General features: G+C 36.7%; 1 pseudogene; it reads right to left on the bottom strand.

Annotated features, from left to right (window-relative positions):
- Nucleotides 1–3145: 3145 nt before the first annotated feature.
- LOC120213919 lies at nt 3146–19716 on the bottom strand (annotated as a pseudogene).
- Nucleotides 19717–20634: the final 918 nt, after the last annotated feature.

Here is a 20634-nt window from a genome sequence, read left to right as displayed (position 1 = left end):
GAATGTAGATGTCGGACTATGCGAGGATTGCATCTTTGGCAAACAAAAGAAAGTCAGTTTTGCAAAGATTGGCAAGACACCCAAGGCAGAAAGGTTAGAGTTGGTTCATACTGATGTATGGGGACCATCCCCAGTTCCATCTCTTGCAGGCTCACTATATTATGCCACCTTCATCGATGATTCAACAAGGAAGGTGTGGGTTTATTTTCTGAAGAAGAAATCAGAAGTCTTTGATACCTTCAGAAAATAGAAGGCCATGGTGGAAAATGAGACTGGTTTGAAAGTCAAGCGGTTGAGGTCTGACAATGGAGGAGAATACAGAGACAGTAGATTCAAAGATTTCTGCGCAAACAATGGGATCAAGATGGAGACAACAGTTCCCATAACACCGCAGCAGAATGGCGTAGCAGAGCGTATGAACAGAACTCTGAATGAACGTGCCAGAAGCATGAGGATACATGCCGGATTGCCCAAATTTCTATGGGCTGAAGCTATCAACACTGCAGCTTACTTGATCAACCGTGGGCCCTCAGTTCCTTTGGATGGCGGAATACCAGAGGAAGCTTGGAGCAAGAAAGAAATAAACCTTTCATACTTAAGAGTGTTTGGTTGTATTTCTTATGTACACATAAACTCTGCTGAAAGAAGTAAACTTGATGCCAAGTCCAACAAATGCGTCTTTGTTGGTTACGGTGGTGATGAGTTCGGTTACCGGTTTTGGGACTACGAAAATCGAAAGATCATCAGAAGCAGAGACGTCATTTTCAATGAAAATGTGATGTACAAAGATAGGTCAACCGTAGAATCAAGTAATACCGAAGCTGAAACAAAGGAATTTGCTGAGTTCGAGGAGATTTCTGGAAATGATGTTCAGATCAATCCTGAAGCAGTTCAAGAAGAACCAGGCACACCAGAACTGAGACGCTCCTCCAGAATTCCTAAACCAACCCAACGGTATTCTCCTTCTTTACACTACTTGTTGCTGACTGACAATGGTGAACCAGAGTGCTATGATGAAGCAATGCAAGTGGAGGACTCAGTCAAGTGGGAGTCTTCCATGAAAGATGAGATGGACTCGCTTATGTCAAATCAGACATGGGAATTAGCTGAATTACCACCAGGCAAGAAAGCGCTCCACAACAAGTGGATTTACAGGATCAAAGAAGAGCACGATGGGAGCAAACGCTACAAAGCAAGATTGGTTGTCAAAGGCTTTCAGCAAAAAGAAGGTATTGACTACAATGAAATTTTCTCTCCAGTCGTAAAATTGTCTACAATCAGACTGGTGTTGAAAATTGTAGCTGCAGAGAATTTACATCTTGAGCAGTTAGATGTAAAGACAGCTTTCCTTCATGGTGATTTGGAGGAAGAAATCTATATGAGGCAGCCAGAAGGCTTCATAGAGGCAGACAAGAAAAACCTGGTATGCAGGTTGAAGAAGAGCTTGTATGGTTTAAAACAAGCTCCTAGACAGTGGTACAAGAAGTTCGATAGCTTCATGAGTAGCAGTGGTTTTATCAGATGCCAAGCAGATCATTGTTGCTACATCAAGAGGTTCGACAACAGCTTCATTATTTTATTATTGTACGTTGATGACATGCTCGTTGCAGGCTCAGACATGCAAGAGATTATACACTTGAAGCAAAAATTGTCGAAGCAGTTTGCTATGAAGGATCTGGGCGCTGCAAAGCAGATTCTTGGGATGAGGATCAAGAGAGACACAAATTCGGGGACTTTGATGTTATCACAGGCTGAGTACATCAACAAAGTACTCTCCAGGTTCAACATGCAAGATGCTAAACTAGTAAGTACACCTTTAGGTGTTCATTTCAGACTCTCCAAAGACCAATCACCAAAGACGGAGGAAGAACGTGCACACATGGTGAATGTGCCGTATGCCTCATCAATTGGAAGTCTGATGTATGCCATGGTTTGTACCAGACCAGATATTGCTCATGCAGTGGGAGCTGTTAGCAGGTACATGAATAATCCGGGCAAGGTACACTGGGAAGCAATCAAATGGATCCTCAGATATCTTCGGGGTACCACAAACAAAGCACTTTGTTTCAAAGGTGGAGATATGATACTGACAGGCTATGTAGATGCTGACTTAGCCGGAAATATCGACATCAGAAGGAGCACTACAGGGTATGTCTATACTCTAGGAGGAACTGCAGTGAGTTGGGTTTCTCAACTACAGAAGATAGTTGCTCTCTCTACAACTGAAGCAGAATATGTCGCTGTTACGGAAGCCAGCAAGGAGATGGTTTGGCTCCAAAGTTTCTTGGAAGAGTTAGGCAAGAAACAAGAAAACAATATCTTGTATTGCGACAGTCAAAGTGCTATCCATCTAGCAAAGAATCCGTCTTTTCATTCCAGGACAAAACACATACAATTGAGATATCATTTTATCCGGTCTCTTCTGGAAGATGGGATTTTGAAACTTGAAAAGATTAGTGGAGCTCAAAATCCGACAGACATGTTGACAAAGACGCTGACTACGGACAAACTGAAGTTGTGTTCAGCTTCAGTTGGCATGCTATAATAACAAGACCAGACATGCTGCTGCATTGATCGAGGTGTGAAGACATATTAAAATCAGTCTTCAAGTGGGAGATTGTTAAAAGTTTCAAAGTTTGGCAACCAACTTTGGAAAATGTTTTTTAAAAGTTTGGTAAATGTTTCTTTGAAAAATGTTTTCAAAGTTTGGTAAAATTTTGGTAGATGTTTGTTGAAAATAGGAATGTGTAAATTCACTTTAGTCATTGCACTTTAGGGTATTTTCAAAGATTAGTCCCTAAGTTTCTACTATAAATACCCTTACCCATTTAGCTTCAAAATCATCCCAAAACATTTCTTTCTTCCTATACTAGAGAGCTTTCTTGTGAGTAGTGAGTGTTTTGTAAACACCTGTAAATTTTCTCTCTTAGTAAAAGATCTGCAGCAGCCCGGAGACGTAAGCACAATTGGCTGAACTCCGTTATCAATTTTCGGGTATTATTTTTCCGCTTTTATTTCGCATTCTCACTAATATGATTATAGGGAAATTACTTGTACTCGGTTTATTTTCCTAACAGAGACCCCAAAATGAAATGTCTGGTTTTTGGTCGGATTATACCAAAAATACAAAACAAAACTGTAAAATAATGGCTGCTGGTTTTGTTTATCTGCAGAGGGAATCTGTCTTCTCAATCCTCCATGATGCATTTAGCAATGGCTTCGGCCAGAGAGCACCTATACTGATTGATATCAGTCACCGGAATAACATTTTTTTTCAAAGAAAAAGTTTCGACCAGATCGGTTTTCATAGCTAGTATATGCTGTCTGATAGTATCCTATATTTGAAATTCCGGAACCAAGAAGGACCCGTATCGAGTCTGCATAGAACTCGTTTTTAGAAGTTCACAAGAAATTTTATGCATAAACTCTCCTTTAGTGGACTTCTCTACACAAAACTAAATGCACTCGTAGCTTAGATAAGATGAGGAAATACCTTTGCTTAAGTTCATCTATAGAAGTGGGTTGCGAGTGATGTTGTCCAGCCCCACTACATTGTTCTACAGGCAACATTGAGTGAGATCGCCTCAATCTGCGTTAATTGATTTCTCCGACACCAAACTGAAACACGTTACCAATGCTTCGAAGCATGTTGAGACTTTGCTGTTTCCTTCAACACAGCCCCCAGGATAGCTGCCTGCTCAAGACATTCAGCTTTGTGCAGTGCGTCAAGAAGCACAACACAGGTTTTGGTATGAATGTTACAGCCTTTCAGTCGAGTTTCTTCGAATAGTTTATATGCATCCATTGCCCGACTCGCATTGCTTAACCCCTCTATGATGGCATTATAGCACACGGAATCAGGTACACCCCCGTTAGCCTTAAATCTCTGAAAGAGTCCATGTGCTTCCGCAACATTACCGGCCTTTGCGAGTCCAGAGATCATGGTGGTGTACGTTATAATGTTTCTTTCCCATCTCTTGCCAAAACACGAAGGCCTTACTGAATTTTCTGATTTTGCAAAGACCATTTATGAGAATGCTATAAGTAATATGGTTGGGAACACAGTTCAATTCTCTCATAGACTTGAAGCAGACAAGGGCTTCATCAACCTCTTCCGCTTTCACCAGAGCATTGAACAAGCAATTCCATGTATATACATTAGGAATCAAACCCTTCTGCATCAGCTCTTCTAAGATTAGATATGCTTCGTCTATTCTCCCAACTTTCCCGAACCCATCGATAAGACTACTATAGATAACTAAATTCAACTCTATGCCCTGTGCTTTTGCTTCTTCGAAAAGCATGTATGCTTCATCAAGCCTATCAATCTTAGCAAGACCATCAATGACGGAAGCATAGGTTACAACAGTGGGTTGGTGACCCTTTGACGCTTTGTTAACCTTACCTGACTTACAGAATCCATCAATCACGTTGTTGTAAGCACGGGTGTCCAAAACACAGCCTTGCTCCTTCATCGCATGAAACAATTGATAGGTTTCATGTGCAAAACCTGCTTTCACAAGGCAATGTATCAGGATTGAATAGCTTTGAACATCCGGAACGAAACCTTGAGCCTTTATTTCTTCAAACAAATCCGTATCATTCTCAATTTCTCTGACTTTAAAAACACAATCCATGTAGGTATCGAGGAGCATAAGATCAGGGGCGCATCCCCTACGCAACATTTCTTTGTATATCTTACGACCATCCTCCTTCCGGCCATTTTTGAAGAAGTTCCTAATGAGGGATGTATATACAACGACAATCGGGATCTTACCAGAATCCAGAATCTTCTCGTATAGTCTATAGGCATCATTTACTCTGCCATCCTTGCTCAAGCCATCTATAAGGGAGCAAAATGTAACCTCGTTAGGGCAGCAAACTTTATGATCCATCCCTTCAAATATAGAAATAGCCTCATCGAGTTTTTGTGCTTTACACAGTCGATCGATCATTATGTTTACAGAAATAACATTGGGATACAAGCCAGCTTCTTTCATGACATCCTGAATCTTCCAAGCATCCTCAAGATTGCCTTTCTTACAAAGCATGTCTATGAGAATGTTATAAGTTGGAAGGTTTGGCACAGCATCTTTCTTCATCTCCTCAAAGACCTTCAATGCTTCCTGCACTTTCCCCTTCTTCCCGAGGCAAGTTAGAATGCAGTTATATGAGATCACACTTGGAATTGACCCCTTCACCTTCTGTCTTTCTAGTAAACTGTATGCTTTGTCAAACTTTCCTGCTGAGCCATAACCCATGATCATGGTGTTATAAGCATAAGCACAGGGGACCTTTCGATCCTGCTCCATCAGCTCAAATAATTCTACAGCTTCTTGCAGCCTATAGGCTTTGCATAAAGCACCAATCATGCTCGTGAAAGTCACGTCGTTGGGCCCTAGGCATTCTGCTTTCATCTTGTGAAAGAATTTCCACCTTACCTACCTTACCAAAGCAGTCTATGCAGACATTATAAAGAACAACATGTTAAAAAGTCAAATAATTTAGGCACCAAATTAGGCACCAAATGGTGCTTTGTCAAAGTCAAAAATTAGGCACCTAATTTTTGTTGAAATTGGGTAATGGGATAATTAATTTTAGTCATTAAAATTTAGGGTATTTAAAAGATTAGTCCTTAAGTTTCAACTCTAAATACCCTAGCTCATTTAGCTTCAAAATCATCCCAAAGCATTCTAGCTTTCTTCCAATACTAGAGAGAATTTAGAGAGTTTCTTGAGAGTTGTTTTCTCCTTTTTATCAAGAGAGAATTATCATTGTTTTCTCATTGGTCGATTGAGAGAAGTTGTAATTCATATTTTCTCATAGTGAAATTCTTCTACCGTTGCCCGTGGTTTTTACCATATATTATTCAGGGGTTTTCTACGTAAATTTTGTGTCTCTTTTATCTTCATTTTTATTTTCTCAAATTATCAGTTGCGATTTTGCTCTATCCGATAGACGTCTTCCGCAACAATTGGTATCCGAGCTAGATTAGAGTGTGTAATATATGCTTATTGTCTTTGTGGTTGCCACCAAAAGGTGGATCCCCCAACATAAAAAAATAAGAAGTTATTACCCATTCTTTGAAGGTTCCAGAGAAATATTCACGATAGTGAAATAGTGGGAGCTATCCGTAAAAGAAGTTATGACAACGAAATTTGATATTGAAAAATTCAATGGGAGAAATTTCTCATTGTGGAAATTGAAGATGAAGGCTATCATGAGGAAAGACGGTTGTCTAGCAGCTATCAGTGAAAGGCTAGTGGATTTCACAGATGACAACAAATGGATCGAAATGGACGGGAATGCTATGGCAAACTTTCATCTAGCATTAGCAGATGAAGTATTGTCAAGCATCGAGGAAAAGAAGACAACTAAGGAGATATGAGATCATCTCACCAAATTGTACGAGGCCACATCGTTGCACAATAAAATTTTTCTTAAGAGAAAATTGTACACTCTCCGTATGCCAGAATCTACTTCAGTGACGGAGCACTTAAATACACTGAACACTTTATTTTCTCAGCTTACATCCTTAAGCTGTAAAATAGGAGAACAAGAACGTGCTGAACTTCTACTTCAAAGTCTACCGGATTCATATGATCAACTCATCATCAACTTGACAAACAGTAATGTCATCAGTCTAGTCTTCGATGACGTTGCAGCTGCTGTTCTACAAGAAGAAAATTGGCGCAAGAACAAGAAAGACAGACAAGTAAATATGCAAATATCAGAAGCGTTGACAACGACGAGAGGGAGATCAACAGAACGTGGCCAAAGCAGCAGTCACAAACATGGTAGATCGAAGTCGAGGAGCAAGAAGAATTTAAAGTGCTACAACTGTGGAAAGAAGGGTCACTTGAAGAAGGATTGTTGGAGTCTAAATAAAATCTCCAATCCACAAGACAATACCGCAAACACTTCAGATGATGGAGACGCTCTATGTTGTGAAGCGTCAACCACCGTGGAAGGCAAAAAAAGATTTGCAGATATATGGCTCATTGATTCGGGAGCGACATATCACATGACCTCAAGAAGAGAATGGTTCCATCATTATGAACCTATCTCAGGATGATCTGTGTATAGTTGCAATGATCATGCTTTAGAGATCGTTGGTGTGGGAACCATCAAATTAAATATGTATGATGGAACAATTAAAGTTGTTCGAGATGTGCGGCACATGAAGGCCTGAAGAAAAATTTATTATCCTACGGATTGTTGGATAATAATGCTAGCAAGATTGAAACACGAAAAGGAATCATGAAGGTGTTCCGTGGAGCGCTTGTGGTGCTGAAAGGTGAAAAGATAGCTGCAAACTTGTACATGCTGAAAGGAGAGACATTACTAGAAGCAGAAGCCTCTGTTGCCTCATGTAGTTCAGATTCTGCAATGCTATGGCATAAGAAACTTGGACACATGTCAGAACAAGGAATGAAAGTCCTTGTGGAGCAAAAGCTACTTCCAGGCTTAACAAAGGTATCACTTCCTTTGTGTGAGCATTGCATAACAAGTAAGTAGCACCGGTTGAAATTCAACACATCAAATTTTAGAGGCAAAAGTGTTCTAGAATTGGTTCACTCTGACGTATGGCAAGCACCAGTAACGTCCCTATGTGGAGCAAAATACTTTGTCTCGTTTATTGATGACTACTCCAGGAGATGTTTGGTGCACCCTATTAAGAAGAAGTCAGACGTGTTTTCAACTTTCAAAAACTTCAAAGCGCGGGTGGAACTTGATTCTGGAAATAAGATCAAGTGTTTCAGAATAGATAATGGAGGATAATACACAAGCGAAGAATTTGATGACTTTTGCAGGAAAGAAGGCATCAAAAGACAGTTCATAGTGGCGAACACTCCTCAACAAAATGGAGTGGCAGAGCGGATGAACAGAACCTTGTTAGAAAGAACAAGAGCAATGTTGAGGGATGCAGACATAGAAAAATCATTCTGGGCAGAAGCATTCAATACCGCATGTTATTTGGTGAATCGAGCTCCATCAACTGCAATAGAGCTGAAGACACCAATGGAGATGTGGACTGGAAAACCAGCTGATTATTCAAACCTCCATATATTTGGAAGTATAGTGTACGTGATGTACAACTCCCAAGAAATTTCAAAGTTGGATCCAAAATCCAGGAAATGCAAATTATTGGGGTATGCTGATGGAGTAAAGGGGTATCGCTTGAGGGATCCCACTGCCCGCAAAGTGATCATTAGTAGAGATGTTATCTTTGTAGAAGATAAACTACAAAGAAAAGAAGACGATGATAGCGCTGAAAAGTCAGAGACTACTCAGATACATGTGGAAAAAGAGTTTGAAGAAGGAGATTCTTCTGAAGCATAACCAGTACATGATGAACAAGAACCAGAGAGTTCTGAAGCTCCAACAACTCGTCAATCAGATCGTGTGAGAAGACGTCCCAATTGGCACTCAGATTATGTTATAGAAGGTAATATTGCATACTGCCTTTTAACAGAGGACGATGAGCCATCAACATACCAGGAGGCAATATGTAACACCCTTAACTCATATCCGACCCGGATACAAGTCCGACGTGTCACATTGACTTTTCAAATCTTGACTCTTAAGAAAAATCCCGGGAAATTTAAAACAAAATACAGACTTGATCAGAGTGCTCGTACTTAATGACTTATTACATGCCAACACTTTATACATAACCAAATACATACTTTGTCAAATACTTCTGATCTGATCTTTTAGTAGTGATACTGTCTTTGCCACTTCTATTCTTTCACTTCTCGTTTCTTGGTACCTACGTGTAAATCACTTACACGCTAAGTCATAGACTTAGTGAGGCATATAAAACATATAATATAACCATATATATCATTTCATATAAATAAAGGACATACATATACAAACACTATCAATAATCCTTTCCACTTACCATATACTCTCATCATATAACACATATAATTCATGTATGTGCATTCATATCATTGAGTCACTACATATCAATATGCATGAATCTATGGTATGATAACAATATACAATCAGGTCATGCACACATGCAACTTACCTTCTTTTATCACTTTCACTTTCATTTGTCTGTCAATTTCATTGCCCATGTATATTATTGAGAATAGAGGTATGTGAGTACATTGAGGTTGTGCACTAATACTGTCACCACAGCTCGTATAAATTCCCTCATGGGGCACCGAACATTCGTTCAGTATTCGTCCCGAAGGACCTGTCCAGAGGTTACAAAGAACCCCGGTAACTATCCAGAGGTCATAAAGATCCTCGGCAACTATCCATATGTTCCTTTCAACATATGTAAACCCTCGACTCTTGGCATGCCAACTATACCTATAGCTCTCGTATCATATACTATGGGCATTTATTTATACATTTCGTATCACTTGTTCTTTCTCTTCTGTCACATACCACATGTATGTGTAACCATATATCTCATATCATATCACATGTATTATATATACATGTATTCACGTAAATCATTTCATGTAATTCATATCACATATCACATGTGCATATAAGCTTATAGCTTCTTTCACATATACATGTAGTCACATAGCTTTCTTTCATGTAACCATGCATGTCATGTTAAATAACATATATCATATGTTGCATTTTCACTTAAGCATATAAATCATATAACATAGCATCCATCTATTTCTATGTATTAATGCATACATGGTAATCACATAACAATTTAGAAGTTACTTCTTACCATAGTAACTCCATCACTGGCTCATCACAAGCCAATGTTAATTCAATAAAATAAGTACAAAATAAATTGCACTCACCTTAGCTTTGCTTTGATTCGATTCTAATTCCTCAATTATCCCGAAACGGATCACGTTCTATCTCTACATAACAATACACAGATTCATATCAATATTCCAATTGATATATTCTAAACTGTCACTTCTTAGGCTAAGAGAAAAGCCCATTTCCTCTTTCAATGAATGTATGCATCGATGCACTACTTGTGCATCGGTGCATAAAATGCATTCGATGTTTTTATTTAATGGGGATGCATCGATGCACTCCTTATGCATCGATGCATAAATCCTATTCGATGTTTTCTATTTAAAATCATGCATCGATGCACTGCATGTGCATCGATGCATCTTAAACAATTTCTGGTATTAATCATCGATGCATCGGTGCACAATAAATGTGCATCGATGCACATTGCCCAGAACTGACATTTTAACACGTAAATCATCAACTCTTCCCTTAATTCTTCTATTTTGATCCCCTATTATGACTTTAAACTCAACTATCATTATTGAAACCAACTTATGCCCATATAAATCATATTTATCTTCCATATTTCATCAAGATTCTTAAAATTAAGAATCTTACTAAACTTTCAAATTTGTTATAAATCTTTTCTGACTTCATAAATCTCTTATTCTTATTGATGACAAGTCAAATTCCATCTTAAAAATCTCTTATTAACACTTTTCCAGAATTTCCTTTAAAAACTCATTTTCTTTAATCTTTCATAACTTCTTTATCTTTCAATCTTAAGATAACCTAAGTTTTCTTTAAGCTTAGTTATTATCTAATGATCAAAACCCAACCATAAATTTAGTAAATAACCAACTAACAAAGAAACTCACCTTTGCAAGCTTGGCTCTTCACGTTTGAGAGAAGATGAAGATGAAGAAGATAAGTCTAAAACTTATCTCTTCAATCATACCTCTCATATATAATAATACCCATTTATTAATATTTAATATTATCTTTGTTCAATGACCATTTTGCCCTTCATCTACTTTACTAATTACTAACAACTTTTAGGAATTATTTCCAAATAAATCATCGAATTATTCCATTCTTCTACTTAATTCATCAAATTCTTAAACTTTACAATTTAGCCACTAACCCCTAGTTTGGGATGTTACAATTCTCCCCTCCTTAAGAAAATTCGTCCTCGAATTTTCATTTTATAACAATATGAAGCAATCCTTATATACAGTCCTCTTTAATTACTCACTACATATCTCTTTCACTCATGCTATAAATAATCTAACACCACTTATAACACTTATCCTACTTGATTCTTTAAACTCTATCATTCTCATATCTTTCTCTATTTATTCCTCCTTATCAAGATTTCCTTATAGCATAACTAAACCATATAATTTCTCATGTTCTCATACGCTATTTAATCCACTCAAGTAACCACAAATCTTATTTACCTGAACATTATACCTTAATGGGTTTATATCAATAAAACTACTACAATTAACTCATAACTAAAATTAGTAATTCTCTCATCAATTTACTGTTCAAATGTAATTATGCTAACCTAAATCAACCAATATCATAACGCATTTACTATACAACCGAAAGATACCTGCCAAAAATTCTGGGTCCTCACAGTCTTCATTATCATTAAGATTATATATTCTAACAGTGGAGCGCATCTCCTATTGAGTAGAAGATCCTGTTTGATTTCTTTCTCTACCTCTACCCCTACCTCTTTGAGACATCAAAACAGATCGTTCTGATTGTGCAAGCTCTCTGTCCTTCAATGGACAATCTCTCATGAAATGTCCTATTTCCCCACATCGAAAACAAGCTCCAGATTTAATTCTACATATCCCACCATGACATCTTCCACAATTCTGACAATGTCTCAATTGTGCTCTTCTATCACCAGACTCTACAAATTGAGTCTGTCTATCTCTCATCTGACTTGATCTTCTAGCGGAGGATGTCATCGACTCTGACCGTGCTTGAGATCGAAAATCAGAATCTCTACTTCTTTTGGGTGATACTAAACTCGATGAAAGCCCCGTTCTTTTAAAAGATTGAACTCTTTGATCCCCATAACGTTCATTCTGAGCTCTTTCAAGAGCTTTTGCACGATTCACTACCTCTTGAAACGAGGACAGATTTAACACAATCAACATCTCCTTTAATCTCGGGCGTAAGCCCTCCACAAACCATTCGCATGCATCTTTTTCTGTTGGAACTAACTCAGCCGCAAAACGACTCAACTTATTGAATTCACACTCATATTCATATATAGTGTGATCCAATTGCTTCAGATTCAAGAATTCTTGTTTCATTTGCTTGATGAACTGATCTCCTATATACTTGTGTTTGAACTCTTCTAAAAACAAGAACCAGGTCATTTGGTCACTTGTCATTCTTAGAGTAATGTTCGTCCACCATATTCTTGCTTGACCACGAAGCAAGGAGACTACTCCGTCTAACTTTTCCATATCAGAACAATGAAGTCCATCTAGCATAATCTTTACGTCATTGAGCCAAAAGTCCGCTTCAACTGGACTCTCCTCAACTTCACCTTTAAATTCAGGAGCTCCTAATCCTTTTAAATCTTTTGCTATATTCCTTCTCGGAGTGGAAGGAGCAGGAGATTGGAAACGCATCAACACCGCGTCTAACGTTCTAAAGAAAACGTCTTGGTCATGCACAGTCACTCCAGAAAGTGTCTGTCCTTCACCTTGCCTGGCCAGGGCAGGTGAATTACTACCTTCAGCTAATCTATCATTTCCCGCTACGTCTCGGGAGTTGTCTTGTCCAGACATCTAATAAAATACAATCATATCATTCTATTAGCAAAACAATATACTTACTTTCTATCAGATCAGAAGTTTTCACTATTTCGTTGGCATGTATACTTTTTAAAACACTTTTGACTTCGTTTTTAGCCTAGAATCGGCTAAACCGTAGCTCTGATACCATTAAATGTAACACCCTTAACTCATATCCGACCCGGATACAAGTCCGACGTGTCACATTGACTTTTCAAATCTTGACTCTTAAGAAAAATCCCGGGAAATTTAAAACTTTATTTAAAACAAAATACAGACTTGATCAGTGCTCGTACTTAATGACTTATTACATGCCAACACTTATACATAACCAAATACATACTTTGTCAAATACTTCTGATCTGATCTTTTAGTAGTGATATTGTCTTTGCCACTTCTATTCTTTCACTTCTCGTTTCTTGGTACCTACGTGTAAATCACTTACACGCTAAGTCATAGACTTAGTGAGGCATATAAAACATATAATATAACCATATATCATTTCATATAAATAAAGGACATACATATACAAACACTATCAATAATCCTTTCCACTTACCATATACTCATCATATAACACATATAATTCATGTATGTGCATTCATATCATTGAGTCACTACATATCAATATGCATGAATCTATGGTATGATAACAATATACAATCAGGTCATGCACACATGCAACTTACCTTCTTTTATCACTTTCACTTTCATTTGTCTGTCAATTTCATTGCCCATGTATATTATTGAGAATAGAGGTATGTGAGTACATTGAGGTTGTGCACTAATACTGTCACCACAGCTCGTATAAATTCCCTCATGGGGCACCGAACATTCGTTCAGTATTCGTCCCGAAGGACCTGTCCAGAGGTTACAAAGAACCCCGGTAACTATCCAGAGGTCATAAAGATCCTCGGTAACTATCCATATATTCCTTTCAACATAGGTAAACCCTCGACTCTTGGCATGCCAACTATACCTATAGCTCTCGTATCATATACTATGGGCATTTATTATACATTTCGTATCACTTGTTCTTTCTCTTCTGTCACATACCACATGTATGTGTAACCATATATCTCATATCATATCACATGTATTATATATACATGTATTCACGTAAATCATTTCATGTAATTCATATCACATATATCACATGTGCATATAAGCTTATAGCTTCTTTCACATATACATGTAGTCACATAGCTTTCTTTCATGTAACCATGCATGTCATGTCAAATAACATATATCATATGTTGCATTTTCACTTAAGCATATAAATCATATAACATAGCATCCATCTATTTCTATGTATTAATGCATACATGGTAATCACATAACAATTTAGAAGTTACTTCTTACCATAGTAACTCCATCACTGGCTCATCACAAGCCAATGTTAATTCAATAAAATAAGTACAAAATAAATTGCACTCACCTTAGCTTTGCTTTGATTCGATTCTAATTCCTCAATTATCCCGAAACGGATCACGTCTATCTCTACATAACAATACACAGATTCATATCAATATTCCAATTGATATATTCTAAACTGTCACTTCTTAGGCTAAGAGAAAAGCCCATTTCCTCTTTCAATGAATGTATGCATCGATGCACTACTGTGCATCGGTGCATAAAATGCATTCGATGTTTTTATTTAATGGGGATGCATCGATGCACTCCTTATGCATCGATGCATAAATCCTATTCGATGTTTTCTATTTAAAATCATGCATCGATGCACTGCATGTGCATCGATGCATCTTAAACAATTTCTGGTATTAATCATCGATGCATCGGTGCACAATAAATGTGCATCGATGCACATTGCCCAGAACTGACATTTTAACACGTAAATCATCAACTCTTCCCTTAATTCTTCTATTTTGATCCCCTATTATGACTTTAAACTCAACTATCATTATTGAAACCAACTTATGCCCATATAATCATATTTATCTTCCATATTTCATCAAGATTCTTAAATTAAGAATCTTACTAAACTTTCAAATTTGTTATAAATCTTTTCTAACTTCATAAATCTCTTATTCTTATTGATGACAAGTCAAATTCCATCTTAAAAATCTCTTATTAACACTTTTCCAGAATTTCCTTTAAAAACTCATTTTCTTTAATCTTTCATAACTTCTTTATCTTTCAATCTTAAGATAACCTAAGCTTTCCTTAAGCTTAGTTATTATCTAATGATCAAAACCCAACCATAAATTTAGTAAATAACCAACTAACAAAGAAACTCACCTTTGCAAGCTTGGCTCTTCACGTTTGAGAGAAGATGAAGATGAAGAAGATAAGTCTAAAACTTATCTCTTCAATCATACCTCTCATATATAATAATACCCATTTATTAATATTTAATATTATCTTTGTTCAATGACCATTTTGCCCTTCATCTACTTTACTAAAATACTAATAAATTTTAGGAATTATTTCCAAATAAATCATCGAATTATTCCATTCTTCTACTTAATTCATCAAATTCTTAAACTTTACAATTTAGCCACTAACCCCTAGTTTGGGATGTTTCACAATAAACAGCTCAGATGCTTCACTGTGGATGATGGCGATGCAAGAAGAAATCGAAGCCCTTCATAAAAAATAATACATGGAACCTTGTGCCACTACCACAAGGAAGGAAGCCAATTGGTAACAAATGGGTCTTCAAAATCAAGCGAAATGGTGACGATCAAGTTGAGAGGTATCGTGCAAGACTGGTGGTCAAAGGATATGCTCAAAAAGAAGGTATTGATTTCAATGAAATATTTTCTCCTGTGGTTCGACTAACAACAATTCGAGTAGTTTTGGCAATGTGTGCTACATTGGACTTACATCTAGAGCAGCTAGATGTTAAAACAGCTTTTCTTCATGGAAATCTTGAAGAAGAAATTTATATGCTCCAGCCTGAAGGTTTTGAAGAAAAAGAAAAGAAGAACTTGGTTTGCAGGTTGAACAAATCTCTTTACAGTCTAAAGCAGGCGCCGAGGTGTTGGTATAAGAGATTTTATTCTTTCATTATGTGCCTTGGATACAACAGACTTAATGCAGACCCTTGTGCTTATTTTAAGAGGTCTGGTGATAACGATTTTGTTATATTGCTGTTGTATGTGGATGCCATGTTGGTTGCAGGACCCAACAAAGATTATATTGAAGAATTGAAGGCACAACTGGCTAGGGAATTTGAAATGAAGGACTTGGGATCAGCAAACAAGATTCTAGGGATGCAAATTCACCGAGACAGAAGTAATAGGGAGATTTGGCTTTCACAAAAGAATTACTTGAAGAAGATCTTGTCACGATTCAACATGCAAGATTGTAAGCCAATTTCTACCCCTCTTCCTATTAACTTCAAATTATCCTCCAATATGAGTCCTAGCAGTGAAGAAGAGAGGATGGAGATGTCTCGAGTACCGTATGCATCAGTAGTGGGAAGTTTAATGTTCGCTATGATATGCACAAGACCAGACATTGCACAAGCAGTGGGAGTGGTTAGTCGGTACATGGCGAATCTAGGCAAAGAGCATTGGAATATTGTAAAGAGGATCCTCAGATACATCAAAGGGACCTCAAATGTTGCATTATGTTACGGAGGATCAAACTTACTAATCAATGGTTATGTAGATTCTGACTATGCAGGGGATTTGGATAAAAGCAAATCTACTACAGGATATGTGTTCAAAATTGCTGGTGGAGCTGTAAGCTGGGTTTCAAAATTGCAGTTAGTTGTGGCTACGTCCACAACAGAGGCAGAATATGTAGCAGCTACACAAGCCAGTAAAGAAGCAATTTGGTTGAAGATGCTATTGGAGGAGCTTGTGCACAATCAAGAGTATGTATCTCTGTTTTGTGACAGTCAAAGCGTCTTGCATCTAACAAGGAATCCAGCATTTCATTCAAGGACAAAGCACATACGAGTTCAGTACCATTTCATTCGTGAAAAGGTGGAAGAAGGAACGGTAGATATGCAGAAAATCCATACCAAAGATAACATAGCAGATTTCATGACGAAGGCAATCAATGTTGATAAATTTATCTGGTGTCGATTCTCCTGTGGCCTGTCAGAAACGTAAGCAACATGAAGGTACAAGGTAGAAAGAATGGTGTGAAGATATGATTATTCTAATCAAATCTTCAAGTGGGAGATTGTTAAAAGTCAAATAATTTAGGCACCAAATTGTGCTTTGTCAAAGTCAAAAATTAGGCACCTAATTTTTGTTGAAATTGGGTAATGGGATAATTAATTTTAGTCATTGTAATTTAGGGTATTTATAAGATTAGTCTTTAAGTTTCAACTATAAATACCCTAGCTCATTTAGCTTCAAAATCATCCCAAAACATTCTAGCTTTCTTCTAATACTAGAGAGAATTTAGAGAGTTTCTTGAGAGTTGTTTTCTCCTTTTTATCAAGAGAGAATTATCATTATTTTCTCCTTGGTCGATCGAGAGAAGTTGTAATTCTTATTTTCATAGTGAAATTCTTCTACCGTTGCCCGTGGTTTTTACCATATTATTCAGGGGTTTTCTACGTAAATTTTGTCTCTTTTATCTTCATTTTTATTTTCTCAAATTATCAGTTGCGATTTTGCTCTATCCGATAGCCGTCTTCCGCAACACAACATCGGCTTCAAAAGAGTTGCTCTTCATCTCATCTAAAAGAGAAAGAGCAGCATCAACCCGACCTTCCTTGGCAAACACACGAATAAGCATAGTAAACAAATACACACTAACTTCATAACTCAACTCCTGCATCTGGTGAAACAGAGTGAGCATAAGATTCGATTCAAACAGCAGATAAAGCACCGATCAGAGTGGTATAAGCCGAAAAAGGTGGCCGGAATTTGAACCTCCGCAGCGTCTGTATAATATCAAAAGCTTCTCTTAACTTTTGGGACTTGACACAGCTAACAACCAGCTCGATGCAAGTGTTACTCGACGGTCCGAATCCCGCAACACGCATCTCTCCAAGAACCTGTTCCATGCAAGCAAACCTCTTATTCCGAGCCATCACCATGAGAAGCGAGTTATATGCTTCCGGACAATGTACTCGGTCGGTTCTCCTCTCGGTCAATCTAAAATAGTTTATTGCGTGATTAACATCCTTCAACTTCCTCAAAAGTCAAAACCCCAATGACCAAACCGGGTTGAGCCTTCTTGTTGAGCGAAGACAGAGCGTTTTCAATGGCGGGTCCCCATGGACCACTGTCTAAGATGCCACACACATCATCTACTTCTTTCTTTACACCTTCAATTCTACTTGGGGTGTTCTTGAATACAATTAAGCTTACCCTCAAAAGCAACAGATTTGTTATACAATTCAATCGAAGGATTATCGGAGATCGAAGATTGGTTCTTACAAGCACTGAAAATGTTAATATCTATATGTGGAGTATCACATAAACCTATAACTTCAATCAATCATGTTACCATTCGATTTAAATGATTGATATTTTTTTCATGAAAAAGACGAATTTGAAACATAATGAATAGTCAGATGATAATTATATAATTTTTAATAGTTGAGAGATTCAACAAAATAACACTCTATAATTAAAGGATTATTTTGTAATCTTATACTCAAAGAACTTAATAAAACAATATTCTATGGTCAAAGGACTATTTATGTATTTTACCCATAAAAATATTAGACTTTTAATTTCAAGTTTATCTAAACGAAATTTTAAATAATTAAAATTTAATTTTAATATTAAATAAAGTAAATTATAATACAAAATATCATGAAAATGAATGTCAAAATACTATTATTAATAATAATCAAGCATATTTTCATTTTATCAACGAATTGATTCAAGTGATAAGCAGTATAATTTCGTTTAAACAAATTTCGAGTTTGGATAACAGATTTGGACCACCTTAAACTCTCATTTGAAGAAAGAACATCTATAATTCTATGGTGGGCATAACGCTATTACGCTACTAACCTAAGGTAGCCAAATACTAGTACGAAACCAAATGAAAAATCAAAATGCACCAAAAACAAACGCACACACATTTTTTAATCAAGTAAAACATCAAAGAATAATTAATACACCTTTAACATAAGCTTCCCAGTGACTAATACAAAGCCTGCATCTGTATGTCCAATTCCTGTAGCAAAATGACCGAATACTCCGGAAGTGCAGGTGTGAGAATCCCTCCCTAGTAAAACCTGAAGGCGGAGATAAAAGATAATACCAGCTCCAAAGCCTGGCGCATGAATTGAAGTTTTGCATTTCAGTAGTTATGGTAGGGAGGCCTGCAGTGACCCTCTTGGGCAAGTGCAACATGGCATACTCCTTTATAATGGTTTGCCTACAATGTTGTGAATTAGGATTCAGCTTTATGTCAATGAACAGAGAATAACCCCTAGTTCTTCAGAATATCGGACTGGAAACGAATGAAAACATAACGAGTGGCATACCTTAAAATTACCAAGATCTTTACATCATAAAAATACTTGATATTTTGCTCCGTGCAGAAATCCCTCAAAATATCCACATTGCGGTTCGCACGTTCATCACTGGTGAATATGTAATGGTCAGGTATAATAACAACCTTTACAAGATCCCAAACCTTCAATACCAAAAGGTTCTTACACGGATATTGAACTCAGCCACAGCAAAGGACACACAAAGAACTAACAGCAGTGACATAGCTATTGTTACTTAATGAAACCACAATTTTCGATTCCGAAATGCTAATATATTCGAACAGCCATCAACAAGAGCTCAATCATGCACAAAACTAAGAGAAGAGAAAGAAGAAAACAAGTAAGATAGCAGATGAACAGAACACCTTTGCATTTTCAGCAAATTCTTTCTTGAAAATACCAATGGAACCAGGACCACCAACATCATGTGTCATCAAAATAGCAACATTACCCAAACATTATCACCTGGGTTCAGCTGTGGTTTCCCAGAGGCTCTTGCAAGAATCTTCTCTGTCACTGTCATTCTAGTCTTCACCTGAGGAAAAAAGAACCCAACTTCTTTCATAAATCAACACAAACACATTAACCAATCAATGAAGATAAAAGTGAAAACTTTTATAAAAAGAAACTAACAGAGCCAGTCGTATCTGGTTCACGCTCAGATTGCCGGGGTGCCATGACCGAGACGATTTCGTCGAAACTTGTTTCTTGCATTTCTGAATGAAAATTTGAGTGTTAAGGAAAAGCAGAAAAGCCCGAACCTTTCGGACCATAAAAAATGTTTTTTTTTCTTTCTTATTGGCCAAAATAACTACATCAAAATAAAAATGGGTAATTGAAACTTGAAAGCACTGACATTGCTCCTGATGAATGAAGAAACTGGGGAAGGAGAAACCAACGTGGAAGCCATAAGAGTCGGCTCTTAGTTACTTTACCAGGGAAACGGTAAAAAAGTGAGATTGCGGTTGATTTTCCGTTTGTTTCACGATTAAATTACTATTATTTAAATTTAGTTTTAATCCATTTTAACAACTCAATTTTTAACTTTTTCAAAATTATACTTAAAAATTTAATTTTTATTATTTTAATATTCACATTTAAAAACTTAACGCGCTTAGTATTTAACTATTAATTTTGATCTATTTTAATACTTAAAATTTCAAAAAAAATTCAAAAGTTAATGTCAAATTTTGAACAGAATACTGAATGAAACAAAAAATCAAATTTTGAATGGAATACTGAATGAAACAAAACTAGACTTTAGGTATAATTTTAAAAATTAAGAATTTAAGTACTAAAACAGATCAAAACTAATAGTTTAAGTACTAAATGTATAATTTATCATTTTTAATTAAAAATATATAGATAAACTTTATTTAGACCTACTAATGTTAATTTATTTTAATTTTATTTCTCATTATCTATCGTTAATTATATTTATCCTATTTGAGTTAGTGTCATGATTATGTCCTTACGAGGGATGCAACTTGGTACATCGGGTATCCGACTCTTCGAGTAGTATTTGTTGATCCGTTAAGTCTTGATGCCCGTAAACGCATTTTCTAATCATTTGTATCCGGTTTTATATATTTTTAATTTAATTTTAAAAATACATAAAAAAATACATAAAAT

This window comes from Hibiscus syriacus, unplaced genomic scaffold (assembly GCF_006381635.1).
Source record: "Hibiscus syriacus cultivar Baekdansim isolate YM2019G1 unplaced genomic scaffold, ASM638163v2 tig00110045_pilon, whole genome shotgun sequence".
Lineage (NCBI taxonomy): Eukaryota > Viridiplantae > Streptophyta > Magnoliopsida > Malvales > Malvaceae > Hibiscus > Hibiscus syriacus.
Note: the sequence above shows the minus strand (reverse complement) of the source record. Positions and strands in the feature narration are given on the sequence as shown.